This window comes from Lycium ferocissimum, chromosome 7, assembly GCF_029784015.1.
Source record: "Lycium ferocissimum isolate CSIRO_LF1 chromosome 7, AGI_CSIRO_Lferr_CH_V1, whole genome shotgun sequence".
NCBI lineage: Eukaryota > Viridiplantae > Streptophyta > Magnoliopsida > Solanales > Solanaceae > Lycium > Lycium ferocissimum.
Window position 1 is genome coordinate 59,912,188 of NC_081348.1, and position 20,226 is coordinate 59,932,413.

At 34.9% G+C, this 20,226-nt stretch overlaps 1 pseudogene; it reads left to right on the plus strand.

The window, feature by feature from the left end:
• Positions 1-8,968, plus strand: part of LOC132062400 (glucan endo-1,3-beta-glucosidase, acidic-like) — a 39,276-nt pseudogene extending 30,308 nt beyond the window's left edge.
• Positions 8,969-20,226: the final 11,258 nt, after the last annotated feature.

The following is a 20,226-nucleotide window of genomic DNA, read 5'->3' on the forward strand; positions in this document are numbered from 1 at the left end:
TTTAGACTTCCAAGAAATCTTTGGAGTTGGGTCTTATCAGTAATAATATCAGGAAATTTAGAAGCAAATTCGATACTTCTATTAATAGGAACAATTTTTCCTTTTTCAATATTATGACCAAGAAATCTGACTTTTGTTTGAAAAAGTGACATTTTTGGCTTAGATATAACTAGGCCATTTTGAATAATGATTTTCTTGAATATATCAAGATGTTTGAAATGCATTTCAATAGTATTTGAAAATACTAAAATATCATCGATATAAACAATGATAAAATTGCTATAAGCCATGAAAATATCATTCATAATTTTTTGAAATTCTGAAGGGGCATTCTTTAGTCCAAAAGGCATAACATTCCATTCAAATTGTCCGATTGGAACATTAAAAGCAGTTTTATATTTATCTGCCTCCGCTATTTGGATTTGCCAATAACCTGATTTTAAATCAAATTTAGAAAATATAATCGCATTATGAAGGCGATCTAATAAATCCTTTTTATTAGGAATAGGATATCTAGTCCATTTTAAAACCTTATTAAGGGGTTTGTAATTTATAACTAATCTTGAACCCTCGTTCCTCCCGCATGTTTATTAACATAAAAAGTTGTGCATGACCATGGAGATATCGAAGATCGTATAAGACCTTTTGTGTAAGAGAGAGAGATTTTTGCATAATTCCAAGTATTCGGAATTCATTCGACATGGTCTTGCTTTAGTGAATATCATTTTGAAAAGATTCTTCATATGGAAGAGTGACAATATGGTAAAAGCATTAGGATGATCACTACAAATTTGTAGAGAAAATTTATTTTTTATAAACTCAATCTTATCCTGTAATTTAGGATTTTGTAAAATATCTTCAATTTGAAGAGTATAAATCTCTTGTTTGAGAAAATTAATTTGTTGATGCTTATTCATCAACCTTTCTTTGATTTCATTTAAAATCCTTGAAAAAGGTGTCAAATTTAATAGGTTTATTATCATAGGCTTTATATCCATCCATTGGATTCTTATGGATGAATGAGTCCCCAAAAATAACTTGATTAGAAAATCTTTTACCAACACAAAGCTTTTAGGGATACAAACTTTATTTTGGCAAATATAAGTCGGGTAATTTATAAGTAATACCCATTTTTGGCCACTAATAATAATAATAATAATAATAATAATAATAATAATAATAATAATAATAATAATAATAATAATAATAATAATAATAATAATAATAATAATAATAATAATAATAATAATAATAATAATAATAATAATAATAATAATAATAATAATAATAATAATAATAATAATAATAATAATAATAATAATAATAATAATAATAATAATAATAATAATAATAATAATAATAATAATAATAATAATAATAATAATAATAATAATAATAATAATAATAATAATAATAATAATAATAATAATAATAATAATAATAATAATAATAATAATAATAATAACAATAATAATAATAATAATAATAATAATAATAATGATAATGATAATAATAATAATAATAATAGTAGTAGTAGTAGTAATAATAATAATAATAATAATAATAAGCACCAAAGTCAATCACAGATCCAAAGGATCGTACTATTCTATCGCTTAGTGCCCAAAGTATGACTTTCAGATCAACTTTACAATTGAAATTGGCGCAAATACCCATAACGTATGTTATGTCTTCTACGAAATTTGAAAAGTACTTTAACAAGTCATCTTATAGTTTGGAGTTCACCCATTTGTCAAAGCATGCTTTATATACGATTCCGATCGAAATTCATAGGGTTGGCCCGTTGGAAAGGCTTGGCACAACGTATCAAGTCCGTACGTGTCGTTGTTATGTCTTCTACTTGTACTTTCTCATCTTTTGGTTGGGTTCACGAGCAACAAAAGAGTTGGAAAACGAGGAGTATGTGAGGGAGCGAGACTGCAATTGCTGCCCGGTGGGTAATAATTACAATAGAGGGCAAAAGAGAGGATATTTTGCACCTGCTCAGTCTGGCGCATATTTGAATGCTAGTGTGCCTTCTAGTAGGCAAGATCAAAAGAATAATAACCAAAGCAGGTTCTCCCAGGGTAGTAGTCGGTCCGCTATATGGGAAGATCGTATCTGCCATCACTGTGATATTAGGAGCCATATTAAGAGGGAGTGCAGAAAGTGGCTATGCGAGATGGCTGCTATGTCTAACTAAAGGAATGATCTGCCTGCTTCTGCATCTGCTAAAAATCCGCCTGCTAGTAATGCTAACAATAATAATTAGAATGCTCGTAATAATGACAAAGGAAAGGAAATTGCTAACACTTCTGGTGGAGGGACAACTCGACTTTACGGGCTAACTCGCAGGAGGGTACCGACGCTTCGACGCTGCTATAGGTATCCTTACTATCGTTCATCGATGCTTATTCATTAATCGATCCGGTTCAAATTTATCCTATGTGACCCCTTATTTTGCTCTTGACATGGATATGAAACCCGAACCTTGTCGGGAACCCTTTGCTATCGATACGCCTTCTGTGTTCATGTTATGCTTCTGTAGTGTATAGAAATCGTGTTGCTCGATTAAAGGTCGCGAGACCGTGGCTCGATTTGTACGAACTCGAGACGGTGGATTTCACGTGGGCGGGATGGATCGGTTGTCCGCATGTTATGCTAATGTGGATTGTCGCCATAAGTTAGTTCGTTTCACCTTTCCCGATGATCCTGTTATTATGTGGGAGGGTGAAATTGCTAAGCCAAGGTGTAGATTTATCTCCTATCTTAAGGCTCATAAGATGATTACTAAGGGGGGTATTTACCATTTGGTTGTTGTTAATGATACAAAAGCCGTAGTACCCGAATTCGCATCTGTTCCCATAGTTAGTGATTATCCCGAAGTGTTTCCTAACGATCTTCCTGGTATTCCTCCCGACAAGAGTTATTGATTTGGGATTGATGTTATTCCCACACCCAAACTATTTCTATTCCACCTTATCGTACGGCCCCGGCGAGCTGGTGGAATTAAAGGATCGCCTAAAGTACTTGTTGGATAAGGTTTTCACCCGACCAAGTTCCTCACCTCGGGGTGCTCCGCATTGTTTGTTAGAAAGAGCATAGTTCCCTTAGAATGCGTGGTTGATTACCGTCAGCTTAATAAGGTGATCATTAAGAATAAGTATCCTTTTCCTAGAATAGATGATTTGTTTGACCAACTTCAGGGTGCTAAGTTCTTTTCAAAGATTAACCTGAGGGCTGGGTATCACCAATTGAAGATAAAGGAGAAGGATATCCCGAAAACTGCTTTCCGTACTCGTTACGGGCACTTTGAGTTTCTACTGATATCGTTTGGGCTGAGTAATGCGCCTGCTGCATTCATGGATTTGATGAATCGTGTGTTTAAGCCTTATCTAGACCGTTTCATTATTGCATTTATTGATGATATTTTGGTGTATTCTAAAAGTCGTGAGGATCATGCTAATCATTTAAGAATAACTTTGACAACACTTGAGGAGAACAAGCTTTATGTGAAATTCTCCAAATGTGAATTCTGGCTTGAGTCTGTGGCTTTCGGGGTCATGCGTGGTGACCGCGACTGTGACATTAAAGAGATCATCAGAAAATTTCAACGGTTAAGGATTGGCCTAGACCAACTAGTGTGACTGATATTCCAAGTTTCTTGGGGTTGGCAAATTATTTCAAAAAGTTTGTGGTAGGTTTTCGCCTATAGCCTCTCCATTAACTAAATTGACATAGAAGACTACTAAGTTTCAGTGGTCCGAAGCTTGTGAAAAGAGTTTCCAAGCAGCTTAAGACAAGGTTGACTTTTCGCTCCTATTTTGACCTTACCTTCGGGTCCGGGTGGATATGTGGTGTATCGTGATGCTTCCAAAATTGGTTCGGGTCGTGTATCGACGGGGCAGTAACGCTTAGGTGATTGCTTATGCTTCACGACAATTGAAAAGCATAAGAAGAATTATCCGACTCATGACTTGGAGTTGGCTGCCATGGTGTTTACCTTGAAAATTTGGTGTCACTATTTGTATGGTGAGCATTGCGATGTTTTTACTGACCATAAAAGCTTGCAATACATCTTTAAGAAACAAGAGTTGAATCTCGACAGTGAGGTGGTGGAGTTGTTAAAAGATTATGACTTCAATATCCCGTATCATCCTAGTAAGGCTAATGTGGTCGTCGATGCTTTCGAGTAGAAAATCTACGGGCACGCTAAGGTTATTTGCGCATTCATGACATGCCCATTGGGAAGGAAATTCGAAGACTCGCTAGTCTGGGGTCGACTTGATGAAACCGAAGACGGAAAGTTAGCCGTGGAATCACACCATCACTGACCGATATCAGGAAAGGATTAAATCCAAGCAATACGACGATGAACTTTTTGGCAAAGCCGAGAGACGGGGTGAAAGGGGCGAGTACATTTCATTTACATCGTTGGACCGGCAAGTTGTTCGCGGTTGCAAGGACGATCGCGTGTTCCCGACGTCGATGGTCTTCGATAAGAATTAATGATCAAGCTCATAGTTCCAAGTATTTTACCATCCGGGGTCCACCAAAATGTATAAAGACTTAAAGCAGCACTATTGGTGGAGAAGCACGAAGGTCGATATTTTTAACTTTGTCGCTAAGTGTTTGAATTGTCAACAGGTGAAGGCTGAACATCAAAGGCTTAGTGGTCTGGTTCATATCAAGATTCCGCAGTAGAAGTGAGAGGTGATCAATATGAATTTCGTTGTGGGTTTACCCCACACAAAGGCCAAATTTGATTCGATTTGGGTGATCATGGATAGACTCACAAAGTCTGCCCATTTTCTCCCTGTGAAGACGTCATATACCGTAGCGGAGTACGCTAAGTTATGTCTAAAGGAGATAGTTAGATTGCATGGTGTTCCGACATCGATTATATCTGACAGAGCTACGCAATTTACTGCTCACTTTTGGAAATCCTTTCAAGAAGGTTAGGGTACTAGAGTGAATTTGAGTACCGTTTTTCATCCTCAAACTGATGGACAAGCAGAGAGGACTATTCAGACTTTAGGGGATATGTTGCGTGCTTGTGCAATTGATTTTGGAGGAAGTTGGGATGAACACCTACCTCTGGTGGAATTCGCTTACAACAATAATTATCAAGCAAGTATTCAGATGGCTCCTTATGAGGCTCTTTATGGGAGGCATTGCAGATCTCCAATTGGGTGGTTTGAACCCACCGACATAGAATTATTGGGTCCTGATTCAGTTCATGATGCGATTGAAAAGGTAAATCTTATTGTACAACGACTGAAGACCGCTCAGAGTAGACAAAAGTCTTATACAAACATGAGGCGTAGAGAATTGAAATTTGCTGTTGGTGATAAGGTTTTCTTGAAAGTGTCACCTATAAAGGGGGTAATGCATTTTGGTAGAAAGGGCAAGCTTAGTCCTCGCTATATTGGTCCTTATGAGATTACTAGAAGAGTTGGGAAGGTAGCTTATGAGTTGAGATTACCGGCTGAGATATCCATAGTTCATCTAGTGTTTCACTTTTCAATGTTGAGGTTGTCTAAACCTAATCCGTCTCATGTGTTGAACTATGAAGAGGTTGAGATTGATGAATCCTTGGCTTATGAAGAAGAACCGTTTCAGATTTTGGGTCGCCAAGTTAGAAGGTTGAGAACAAAGGATGTTGCGTTGGTTAAAGTGTTGTGGCGAAACCATAATACTGAGAAAGCTACTTGGGAAGCAGAAGAGGACATGAAGAAGAGATATCCTCACTTGTTCCCTATTTCAGGCATGAGTTAAGTTTTGAGCTATTCGTTCGCAAGGAGATTGCATGATTAAAATTCGTGGTGGTTAGTGACCTTCCTATAATACAATTCTCATTCGAGGACAAATGATCTTAAAGGGGGATAATGTAACACCCCGTAAACTTGAACTAGGTGTGAATGTGTAAAAATCTAGTGTTAAGATGATATTTTATCTATATGAATCCATTCGAGATGAATTCGGGTAGAAGGCAGTTGTTTTGAAGTCAAACCAACTAGTGAAGTTCTTAGGGACTCTTAATCTCACCTAAGTTTCGGTAGGTCTGTCCTCTGGGCGATTTTTGTGAAAATGTGTTGAGAATTTGAAACACCTTCTTGATGAAATTGTAGATCTTTGAAATAGCTTTCCAACGGTAGGTCGCCCAGCCTAAGAAAAGTTACGTACAAAAAGTTATGCCTATTTTACTGAAGCCTGTCTTTGCTGGAATTTTGGTCCACGTTACGGTGAGGCGTTACGGACCGTAACACGTGTTACGGACCGTAACACCATACCGTAACGTCAACTTTTTTCATCAAACATTTTGGAAATTTTGGTCACGTTACGGTGAGGCGTTACAGTCCGTAACACGCGTTACGGGACCGTAACACCCTACTGTAACGTCAATTTTTTCACCCAAAAATTATAAATAGTTAGTTATTTTATTCACTCCTCCACTTTCTGAAAAACCCTAAGAACGAAAACCATTCCTCCAAGTCTTCAACTCAAAGGTGAGAACATCTTTATCATTATTAATCCATCCTAGCATCAAACCCATGATTCTTAACATAATTCTTGTAACAAAAACCTAGGGTTTGCAAAGTAATCCTTCTCAAAATGACTCAAGCTAGGGTTTTGGGTGTTCTTCACTAAGAACGTGAATTGTTAAGATACGTAAAGCATAATTAAGGTATGTATCTCTTTTAAAAGTTGGTTTTGGATGTATGTCTCCTTTTGAAACTAATCTTGGAAGTATAAATTTCATTCAAGGGCTTTTTATTGAATTAAAAGGTGAAATTTTCATGATTTGAAACTCTATTTCCTGCTTTGATTGTGGTTAATGTGCGTGAAGGGACAAGCCCACATTAAAACTAGTTTGTATCATGCTTTACGTACGTATATGAGCTTATAAATGTTTTTCCACTATAAGAGATGATCAATAATGATGGATAAGGGTTGGTAATGATATTTTCATGTTGAATTATGACATTGAAATCTTGGTTAAAGAAGTGTAAACGTTTTCAAGACATTCTTTGAAATGATTTATCTTTACGCTATGGCATAATGAACCTTAATAACCATTGATGATGTGACTACCTTGAAACGAATAAAGAATTGGCTTCTATGCTATGAAAGTGGTTATTGTGTTGGCCTAGCTACTCGGGAGGAAGGGTAGTCACTATGGATCCTAGTGTGGTAATGCCTAGCTATTCGGGAGGAAGAGTGGCCACTGCCGCGTTCGCCACCCGGGGTGCGGTTTATGCCTAGCCATTCGGAAGGAAGGATAGCTATCGAGAATTACATATTTCGGTGTGGTGCGTAGTGTTTAGGGAACCTCTAAGGTCATCCCTTCGATGTTATTGATTCTTGTGCCTGTATTGGCAAGTGTGATATCCTTATCCTTTTATGGAACTGTTGTTGATAATCATGATCAATTCAAAAAGCATATTTGAAAGTTGTAACTTGACAAAAAGCTTTATAATCAGTTTTGATAATTTTTATTGAGATACAAAAGCTGAATAACTGATTTCACGTTGTTTCATACTATCCTAAGAACTGATTTTTTTTAAGTATTATTGTACTTTATTTTCATATTACTTGTTGTCCCCTAGGCACTCATTGAGTACGAAGTACTCAGGCATACCATTGTTGTTTTTGATGGTATGTTAGGTAACAGAGGAGAGAAGGTTCTTGATACTCAAAACGCTTAGGAAGGACTTGTTGTTGTCGACTTGGTCAGCCCACATGTTCATTCGTGGGACACCCCTTATCATATTTATTTACTATTCTAATTTTATTAGGCTGCGTCCCGATGTGTCAGACAATTGCTCTTTTATCTTAGAAGTTCCATAGTACACATTCTTGTGGGTAGTTGTTGAGTTTTGTTTAACTCTTGGGCGTTCGTCACGTTTTGATTAAGTTTTATAATAAAGACTTCCGCTGATTTAATTCATATATCATGATTTGATTGTATTTATTTTATAAATTGTTAGAAGTGAACATTGAACCTGGCGGATTCAAGTGTTGTTATTGCATCTTTTAGGTTCTTCCGATGTTGTTCATGAAGTCGGATGCCGGTCACGTCTAGGGAGGGTTTTGGGGCGTGACAAAATAACCTAAGAATTTATGATCCAAATCATCAGGTGCTTGATGCCCTTATGGGTCGTAACATTGAAATCATTCTTGACGTTCCCAATAACAAACTTCAAGCATTAACAAATCCTACTGAAGCTGCTAATTGGGTCCATGCCAACATTATTAACTATTTCCCAAGTGTTAAAATCAAATACATAGTTGTTGGTGATGAAGTTTCTCCAGGATTTAATCAGACTGCACAATTTGCCCCTTTTCTCCTTCCTGCCACGCAAAATGTGCAAATGGCACTAGCATCGTCTGAACTACAAAATCAAATCAAGATCTTGATGGTCTTGTACTCGGGGGTTCTAGCAAACACCTATCCTCCACAAAATGCGGTTTTTTGCGAAGACCTGATGGGTTTCATCAACCCAATAGTACAATTTTTGGTACAAAATAATTCCCCTTTATTAGCAAATATTTATCCCTATTTTTCATACCGTGGTGACTCGGACCATGTAACACTCCCTTTTGCACTATTTACGCAACAATATCCTGACCTGACAGGTTATAGCAACCTTTTTGATGCCATGTTGGATACAATTTATTATGCACTTGAGAAAGCTGGTGGGGTAATTTGGAGGTGGTTGTTACTGAGAGAGGATGGCCATCTGCCGATGGATTTGGGGCAACAATGGAAAACGCTGGGACTTACTATGCAAATTTGAATGATCCTGTGAAGGGAGGAAGGGGAACTCCATACAAGCCTGAAAAAGATATACAAACTTATTTATTTGCCATGTTTGATGAAAATTTGAAGGAAGGGGATGAGATAGATAAGCATTTTGGAGTGTTTTATCCTAATAAAGTGAAGAAGTATAATATTGACTTCGATTAATTTAGGTAGTTCTTCTTTATGTATTAGTGGGATATAAAGACAAGGTCTCAATTCAAGACTGGCTTCGAGTGAAAATCTATTGTTCTTGCTAATTATATGCGGCTGTAGCTTATATGGAATTCCAAAATTTTCTCTCTCTTTGTTGTAACCCGATAATTAAGTTTGATTCTGAGACGGTTAAACTTAAAGCTTTATAAACTCCAGCTAGTTTTGTTAAATAAAGATCCTAAAAATGGTTATTTGTGCACTTCCCCCATATATGGACTCAGAACACTGAAGCTCCTTCCCATTTTTCCTTTTAACTTTGTAGCTCGAAACAAATACGTGTACTCTATTCATCCAAAAATGGCATACGTCATTTGAAATGTTAGAGTCGAACGTTCTCATTTTTCTACATTAATTTTTAACATGAATTCGATATTAAATTTGTGTAAATAAATTTTATATTATATACTGGATTTATACTCATTTTTTCTAAATATTAAGCATGTGTAAAGTTTATAAAGATTTGATTAAAGAAAAGTTGTATCGTTCTTCAAACAACCCTATATAGATATAGAGAATATATTGAACAGCATGCGATTCTTGTAAACTTAACTTGTATGAAGGTTATGAAAAACTTACCTCAAAAGAATGAGAAGATCTATTGATTGGAATTTACCCAATGATTTTCTTTAATGAGCCCACTTTGTTAACCTTTCGAACACGAGAGTGCAAAATACACAAAACAAACTCCACAAAAGAGCTTAATTGTGTGTTAGTTCATAGTTTTGTAAAAAGGAATTTCATATCGGTGATAGTGGCAGAGCCAGAATTTCCGCCGAGGGGGTTCAAAATATAAAAAAGTAAATATACGAAGAAGCCTAAGGGGGTTCAACATCTACTATATATACATAAAAAATAATTTTAACCTTGTAAAACAGTGTTTTTTTCCGCCGGCAGGAGTTCGGATGAACACCCTCGGCTCCATGTGGCTCCGCCACTGATCGCTGAAGTTCAGATATTTTTGCCTCTTCAGCCATTGTAGTTCAAAGTTCATGCACATATGATTGAAATTCAAGTAAAAAAGGCTGAATCAGGCAAGAAAGACTAAAATTCAGGTATGGCTAAAGTTCAAGTAAAAATGACTGAAGTAGAAACATAGATTGAACTTCATTAATATGTATGACTAAAGGTCAAGCTGTTGGGGTATATACCATTAACCATGTGTTTAGAAATGGTATATTTTAACAATTGTCATGGTTAAACATCTAAGTGGGAGATTATTGTGATATATACTATTAACCATGTGTTTAGATATAATATTTATTATTGAAAAATTATTTATTCATTTTTTAATAAAGAGTTAAATAGATCATGTACTAGTATGTGTATCCTTTACTTATATAGTAGATAATTTAGTGTATAGAGTTTAGCTTAGACACGGAAGATTAAATCATCGGCTCTTATAAGTATAAAGTTTATGCTCATAATCTAAGATGGAAATTGGACAAAGCCATCGGTATGATTGTAGCACAAGATTAAATATAATGTATCTTCATTATGGAAACAGTATAGTTCCATCTTCTTGTGCTAGTACATTTTGTATGTATTGAACACACCAAGTAGAGATAAGTGTTTTTGTAACCTCTCTAGCTCATTAAATGTACTTATATTTTTAATCTTGATATGATTATTATGATCAATGTGATTTATTCATTATTTTGATTTATTAAAAGGTACGGCTCCATTGCGGGTCTATGTATTCTTGGTAAATTGGATGTGGCAAAATACATTTGTAAAATCATAATCAGTTGATAGAATCCATGCCTCAACTTGATATTGATGATATCCCTTTATGGATGCTTATAAGTCTCATGTGAAAACCCTGCAGGTGGATTTTGTATCTGTCACATGATATAAATTAAGCAGAAATATAAAGGATTCAATTAGTCAATGAATTAAATTGTCAGTAATTTAATTTAATTGATTAGTATACGTAATCTTAACATGGGGAGTTAAATAAGTATTAATGTATGATTTCGAAATTGAACCGAGGGATGCAATTACGAATTTTTAGTGGAATAATTCGTAATTTATTATGGTAGGATTAATTCAGATATTTCAAATTAATACCACAATTGGAAGCCTCATTATTAAATCTGTGGTCTCTGCTATGCATAATTGTTCTTGGACTTGGAAAATAATATTCTTTGAGGAAAAGCAAGCCCACACGTTTTGGACTAGGATTTGCACCCTAAAACGTGGTTATATAAAATATGTTTTTCAGCCCTAAGAGGGAGGGTTTTTCGAGCCATAATACTTGCCCACACAAGTATTCACAGTTCAAAAGCTAGTTAGGTTACATAGCAGAAGACTGCAGATCGTGGAACTAGAGTATCATCTCGTAAATGATTTGTGCTTATGATTTAAGGTTCGATTCGCCGTCGCGGTCACGCTTCGAGAGATAAGTACTGATTTTATGTTTGATTAAAATCTATGATTATGTGTTGTCTATATTAAATGCAAGTTCAATCATGGCTAGCAATTGGCATCAAGAGCCATACTTGCATCTAAATAGATAACCTAGATGATATATATATATATATGTGTGTGTGTGTGCAATTATATATTTGATTCTGTTAATTATGGATGATGAACCGACGTAATTTCCTCACGGAAATTGATTCGTCGTTGTTGTTTTCACTGTGTTGATTATTTTTGGATGAATTTGCTGAACGGCACAAGCTGTAGCAATTAACAAATTAAGCAACTTTCCATTGTTATTTGAAAAACCAATGATATACGCGGATGTTTGATTATACATATGATTCATGATTAACCGAAACGGTCGCTGGTTGTTGTTTCTGGCCGACAATGTCGTAGAAGTGGGTTTAATCCACTCTGTTATTTTTCAAAAATATGGTATTGAGGAAAGGTTACATACTCCTCTGATGGCTAATAAACTGTGGCAGCTAGGTTCTTTTGGCAAGTCAGTCATTCATTATTAATTTTGTGAAGGAATTCCTTCTTGAAGGCTACACATGTTATTGTTTGTTTTGCTATAAGGAAGGGAATCAATTTCCTTCAACTTATGTTGGTTCGTCTGTTAGTTGATTTTGCCTTGACAAATATCATGAATATTTTTTTCTAATATTAGGAAGAAAAGAGGACATAAAGTGTTTGTTGGTGACGACGCATCACTTTTTGGTTTCAATTTGAAGTTCTGAGTTCACTTTTGATTTTTCTTTTTTTCTTGATGTATAATTATATGAGCCTTATTTTGTTGCGCATGTATACTAGCCTGTATGAATTTAGAATTTTAGAATTAATAAATGGTCACCATTAAGGTGGTTTGTTTATTTGGAATTATTAGAAATTCTTAATACTTTATACATGTGAGACAATAATACATGAATTGAGAGTTATATATGATTGATAAGTAGGGTCTAGTCATGTGGTCTATTTATTTGAGTCATTAGAATATGCTCAATGTATCACGTATAAATTGTCCTGAATAAGTGTATGCTAGTGATAGAGTTTCACAGAGAGATTTACCTTTAGATACTTGCTAGTTATGCCTAATTAATTCATAAGAAAAGATATTGAGGTTTTCACCTAAAAGGAAAAAAACATAGTATCTTGAATTCTCTGGCATGACTCATATAGTTTGCATGAACAGTTAAGTTTTCCTATCGAATCTAGCTATTCAGTATGATGCGGTTGTATGTGTGATGTGTGTTTTGAATTTTATTACTCTTACTACATAACTAATTATCTATTTAATGATTATATCTCAAATTCTCAATAGACTTTATCCAGCCCACATACTACTAGTTAGGAACTTCATCTGATAGAGATAAGATATTGATTTAAAGAATACTTTATATGTAACTTCTGTTAGAAATAATTTATTTTCAGTTTCTAACCAAACAAGAGATGGATAGTTAGTTTATTTTTCTTGTAACTCTTGTGTTATTGAGTTTGATAAACATTTTATTTCTTGTGGTGTTACACCTTGGAAATTTCCCCTTAGCGTACAGTGAATAGACTAACGAGGGGCATGACGTATACGAGGTTTGGACAAGTAAGAAATAGTATTTGATGATTCTAATTAAGATTTCCAAAGACATTCGAGTTAATGAAAGAAAGTTGTTAAGGAAAGCGAGTCATATGTTGTGTATCGGATAAGAATTACGAGTATTGAGTTAATGGTGTATTAATGATGCTTCGAGGAAGAGTTATGACGTCCCTTAGATTGGTATTGAGGTGTTAGACAAGTGTTAAGAAGGTTCCATAAGGATCGGAGATCAACGAGTCGACGAGAACAAGTCTCGGAAAACTGGACAAACCTACGGCCAGACATACTGGCCGTATAAAATGTATGGACCGTATGTCCAACCGTAGATCCAGCCCAGTGCACCATGTCTCACTGGACCAGATCTACGGCCAAACATCTCGGCTTGAAGAGAAAACATACGGACCGTATGTTGGTCCGTAGATCTCGGTCGGAACTGATGATGAATTAATATAAGGGACCTCTCCTGATTTCATTTTCGTTTCATCTTTCACCTCCACAACTCAAGAAGCCTCTAGAACACCCCAAACACTTCATCCACAAGAAAACAAAGGAAATCAAAGATCAACAATAAGAATTGAAGAGAATCAAGTGTATGAACCCATTAAAAGCCATTCAAACCAAGAAATCCCAAGAGAGATGAAGTAGGGTTTTGGTGCAAGAGGTGTATCACCATTCAAGGCTTATTCCCCCATCATCTAAGGTAAGTTTCATGAACTTTCCATGTTGTTTGAAGTATTGGTAGGTTGAAACACTCAGATTGTAGAAGAGTATAGAAAATGGGTCATAAATGTGTGAATAGTGCCATTATTGAGTAGTAGTTGAATTGAATCATGAAAATGGATATGTTGAGATTATAAATACATTATAAATGATATTTAGAACATGGAATGAGTATTATATGTGAAAGAACGCGATAATGGACTTTGGTCATAATTATAGAGAATTGGAGTGAAATTGTGATATGCGAATAATGTAAATGAATGACGATTGTACTAGTGATATTGCGCTTGTTGTTATGGATGTTGGGAGTTGATATGGAATATGGAGGACAGTAGTACAAACAAAGGAAATGCTACCCAATTTTCTCTAGCTTTAGTAAGTATGTTTTCACGATTGTTTAGCTAACGTCGATACGAATTCCCTTGAAGGTATAAACGAGTGCATTAAAAGAGAACGAGCAAGCGATAGAAACGTTAAACGACAAAGGTATGTGAGACTAGTCCTTTTCTTCCTAAGGCATGAGTCCTATGGCATGAATTTCTTCTTTTATTATGAATGTTCCATCTTCAAGAAAACTATAAGTCCTTGTACATGAGTAGTCATACGAGATAAGAGATATGCTACGATTATGATAACGATATTGACAAGCTTAAGTCTAGAGATGCTATAGTCTATGATACGATGTTGCAATTAAGTTAATGAAGCTATCCATAGCCCATTGATGTTGATCATTATATACACTCACCTTATGCTTGTTCCTTCAAGGTGAGGCAGACTGCCTATGAATGCTCCATAATGAAATCGGGGGTCCACGACCTTACGTCACCCCGATAGAGTATGATTATCTATGAGTCTCTATGCATGCATTATGATGAGTTATGATAAGCATATTAATATGAGCATATTATGATGAGCATATGATGATATTACACCGTGCCTATATGGCCGGGCAGTCACCGCCAAGGCGGGCAGCTATATACCATGGCCAAATGACGTGGGCAGACACCACTAGTGGGCGGCATGAGATGGTACCCCGGACGCGGGAGGCTTGGACGCAGGCTAATGTTATTGATTGTCACACCGTACCTATATGGTCGGGCAGCTTATACAGTTATGCATATATGATATGATGATGAGTATGAAAGTAAGCCAGCATGTATTACTTCTTTTATGATTCAGTCAGTCACAGATTGCTCCTCATTGATGCCTCCTTATTTCATTGATGTCTTATTATTGTTTATGCCTTACATACTCAGTACAACATTCGTACTGACGTCCGTTTTCTTTGGACGCTGTGTTCATGTCCACAGGTAGACAGGGAGACGGTGCGGATACATAGGAGCCCCAACAGATTTACAGGAGCCCTCCTTTATTTCGGAGGTGCTATTGAATACTCTTTTGGTACATTTGTATATATTCATGATGTGGGCACGACGGGGTCATGTCCCGTATGTCTAGTACTCTAGTAGAGGCTCGTAGATACGCAGTGTGGGTAGTAGGGTCTCACAGTCCTCATGTATGTGTATGTATAAATATTATTTTGATAGCCGAAGGGCTTATGTTTATAAAAGTAAGTATGTTTCAAATGATAGTTTTATATGATTATGAACGTATATTATGGATGAGAGTAGATAAGTAACAGAATGAGCGGTGTTCGGTGGTTAGCCCCGGATACCCGTCATGGCCCGTAGCTCGGGTCGTGACATGTGGTATATTAATGGGTGGACACTTTAAATTAATAACTATTCTGAACTGAATAATGTTAATCTGTCCCATAAGAGTTTTTTTATTTTTTTATTTTTTATTTTTTTTTGTGAATTGAATGAACTTATCTATGGAACTTATGTCTAAGTCATTTTAATCTGAATAGGATTTCAAAGTTGGTCAAATGATGAACCTTTAAGGTTCATTGAAAGTGGAGGCACTACCAACTTGTGGATCTTATTTAGAAGGAAAAATGACTAAGAGACCTTTTCTCTTAAATGGAAGTAAAGCTAATGATAAGTTAAGCTAATCAATTCTGATTTGTGTGGTATAATGAAATTCAAGGCAAGAGGTGATTTTGAGTATTCTGTGACATTCATAAAAGATTACTCATGATATGAATATATTTATTTGATGCTCTATTGGTCCGAATGCTTTGAAAATTTCAAGGTGTTTAAGGCGAAAATGAAAAGCGCCAGTGAAAATGTATTAAGTCACTGCAATTTGATCGTAGTGGCGAATACCTCTTTACAGAGTTCATTAGTTACTTATCAGATAGAGGGATTGCATTTCAATTGTCAACACCAAGTATTCTACAATAGATTGGTGTGGAAGAGAAAAGAAATTTGACTCCTATGAAGGTGGTAAGATTAATGATTGACTTATTATTGTGTGACTATAATAGTAGTAGTAGTACTTAGTCGTAGTGGCAAAACAATAATCAAGATCGGTTCGGTGTATACTCTTCGGATAGTTTCATGATAGGATCCTACAATGAAATACACTTTTGGGAGAGTTTCATGATAGGATCCTTGAAGATCTTAGTACAGAACCGGTCAGTTATGATGAAGCACTACTAGACAAAGTTGCATCACGCTTCGCAATTTTTTTTTGCAAAGAGCTTATTGGCTAAGACTTTTGGTAGTTGTGCAAAAGGAATACATGTGAAAGTTGTAAATGCATGGTTAAAAGTGGGAGATTGCTGGGTATATACCATTAATCATGCGCTTAGACATGGTATATTCTAACAATTGTCATGGTTACAAGTCTAAGTTGGAGATTGTTGGGATATATACTATCAACCATGTGTTTGGATATAGTACTTATTATAAAATAATTATTTATTCATTTTTTTAAAAGAGTTAAATAGATCATGTACTAGTATGTGTGTCTTTTACTTATATAGTAGATGATTTAGTGTATAGAGTTTAGCTTATACACGTAAGATTAAATCATCGGTTCTTATAAGCATAAAGTTTGTGCTCACAATCTAAGATGGAAATTGGACAAAGTCATCGGTATGATTGTAGCACAAGATTAAATATAATGTATCTTCATTATGGGAACGGTATAGTTCCGTCTTCTTGTGCTAGTACATTTTGTATGTATTGAACGGACCAAGTAGAGATAAATGTTTTTGTACTGAATATATAAAACAGTCTCTCTGGCTCATTTAATTGTACTTATATTCTTAATCTTGATATGATAATTATGATCAATGTAATTTGTCCATTATTTTGATTTATCAAAAGATACGGCACAATTGCGGATCTATGTATTCCTGGTAAATTGGATATTGAAAAATACATTTGTAAAATCATAATCAGTTGATAGAATTCATGTCTCGACTTTGTGATTGATGATACCCCTTTATGGATACTTATAAGTCTCATGCGAAAACCCTACAGGTGGATTTTGAATCCGTCACATGATATAAATTAAGCAAAAATATAAAGGATTCAATTAGCCAATGAATTAAATTGTCAGTAATTTAATTTACTTGATTGATAGATGTAATCTTAACATGGGGAGTTAAATAAGTTTTAATGTATGATTTTGAAATTGAACTGAGGATTGCAATTATGAATTTTTAGTCGAATAATCCATAATTTATTGTGGTAGAATTAATTCAGATATTTTGAATTAATTCCATAATAGGAAGCCTCGTTAATGAAATTCTATGGTCCCTCCTGTGCCCGAATATTAAAGAATTAAATGGAATCTGATTTCTTGGTGGAAAAGAAAGACCTAGCAGCTTTGGGAAAAGGGTTTAAACCCTAAAACATGTAGTTATAAAAAATAAAATAAAAAAGGTATTATTTAATAAGGAGGCAAGGGTTTGACAAATTTCTACACTTTTTCTATAGAAATTCCTCGATTCTGAAATTATTCGGGTTACACAATAGAAGACCGTGGAACTAGAGGATGAACGCGTGGATGGTGTTTGCTTGTGCTTGAAGGCGAGATTCGAGGTTGCATTCATGCTTCAATAGATATAAGCATCAATTTTACGTTTGATTAATATCTTGATTATGCATTGTCTATATTACATGCAAGTTGATCCTGGCTATTTGCTTCCACTGTTTATCTTTGGTATTCCAACACAAGCAAGACTGAAATCCAATTATTTTTTCTTGAAATTTAGACAGAAATGCATGAACTTCATTCATATATAACTTCAGGCATTTTCGTCTAAAGTTTAGTTTTATTAAGACTAACTTTAGACACCTCATGTTCGAAATGCATATGTGCAAAAATGTTAAAAGACATGGGAGTTAAATAAGTTTTAATGTATGATTTCGAAATTGAGGAATGCAACTACGAATTTTTAGTCGAATAATTCATAATTTATTATGGTAGGATTAATTCAGATATTTCAAATTAATTCCATAATAGGAAGCCTCGTTAATTAAATTTTGTGGTCTCTCTTGTGCCAGAATATTAAAGAATTAAATGGAATCGATTTCTTGATGGAAAAGAAAGACCTAACAGGTTTGGGAAAAGGGTTTAAACCATAAAACATGTAGTTATTAAAAAAAAAAAAAGGTCTTATTTAATAAGAAGGCAAGGATTTGACAAGTTTCTACACTTTTTCTATAGAAATTCGTCCATACAAATTTCGCAGATTCTGGAATTATTCGGGTTACACAATAGAAGACCGTGGAACTAGAGGATGAACGCGTGGATGGTTTTTGCTCGTGGTTGAAGGCTAGATTCGAGGTTGCATTCATACTTCAAGAGATAAGCATCAATTTTATGTTTGATTAATATCTTGATTATGCATTGTCTATATTACATGCAAGTTGATCCTGGCTATTTGCTTCCATTGTTTATGCTTGTATTCCAACACAAGCAAGACTGAAATCCAATTATTTTTTCTTGAAATTCAGAAAGAAATGCATGAACTTCATTCATATATAACTTCAGACATTTTCGTTTAAAGTTTAGTTTTATTAAGCCTAACTTCAGACACCTCATGTCTGAAATGCATATGTGCAAAAATGCTAAAAAAGACAAGTACAGTTAAATGGTGGTGTCAAAAACTTGCCCCATGAAATTTTTACAAAATTTTAGACAATAGGTGAAAACCTAATCTAATAGCATTGCATGATTGGAAAAGTAACATTATCACTTTTACAGAATTATGGTTCGTTGGTTAAGCACCCATTGTAGCTTGTAGAAATTGGAGCTTCAACTCGCATCTTTAACATTATAAATTATAATAGAGGTTGAAATAATGAAGCTTGTGTAAATTGGAGGTTCAAATCTCATCTTTAACATTATAATAGAGGTTGAACGGAATTGAACTCTTGATCTATTCAAGCATAAAGTTAAATTAAACCAATAGGAATGGGTCGTTGTATATGTTCGTTAAATTAATAGAAGTTAATATGATGTTCGTTTAAGTTATCTGCGTATTTCTTTCAAATGTGACACCACTTGTGAAAATTTTTAGGTACACCATTGGATCCAGCCCTCCTGAAATCGAGCCCAAAGATATCCAAACTTCGAATTTAGCTTCACCCAACTAGCTAGTTTCAACAAATTTTATGTTGTTGGTACTTCAATTTCGTTTGGTTAATGTAGATTGAGTTAAAACTATATAGCCATTTAATATGAGTTTATATAGTTGCACAAGCTTTAGTCATGTTATTGCTACAATAGATGAGTTGTATGTATATATAACTTTGTATTGCTCAATTTTTATGCAAAATGGTTTAAAAAGTACTCTTCCACTATAAAACTTGTCTTAATTATATTTATCTTTTGCTAAACTTTGAGGTCATTCTTACTTTTATCGGTTGTAAATTGTCTCGTATTTACTTTTGACTCCAACATAGCTCATATCTGAAGTATATATTAGGGAGGATAATTTGAACCATATTGAAAAGTGGATGAGTAAATTTAGACATTTGTCCCAAAGTAAGAGATAAGTGGAATACAATGAATCCCCGGCGAAGTTTCGTTAAAATCAATGCAAATACGAGACTTTAGCTAATATTAGGGTATCAAGTATAACAGATTATAAAATTAGGGATCCTTTCTTACTATGAAACAATGTGGTCTATGACAAGATTGTACTTTTATAGCTAATTATTTTATTTTATGTATGATAAAGAGATCAATAAAATCCGACAAAAGTGGCTGATGTATGAAAAAGGATAATGGAAGGATCTTGTATTACATGCAGGTAAGATAATAGTACTACCAAATTCCATTCAATTTTCGTAAGAAAAAAAAAATACTCTATATAATGAATTTTTTAAATCTATGTCATGTTAAATGTAGTAGCTCACACTGAATGAGAAACCTAACAACTTTTATCAGTCTACAAATCTACAAAAACGCTCTATTTTCTCTCCTCCTATTTTCACGCAAACCCTAACAATCTCAAGCTAATCGTTCATGGCCACCATGGCCGTTGGTCGATCCACGAAGGGCCCGACCAGCAAATCACCATGATTTTGAATGCAAACAAGGAGGCAGGAGGCCA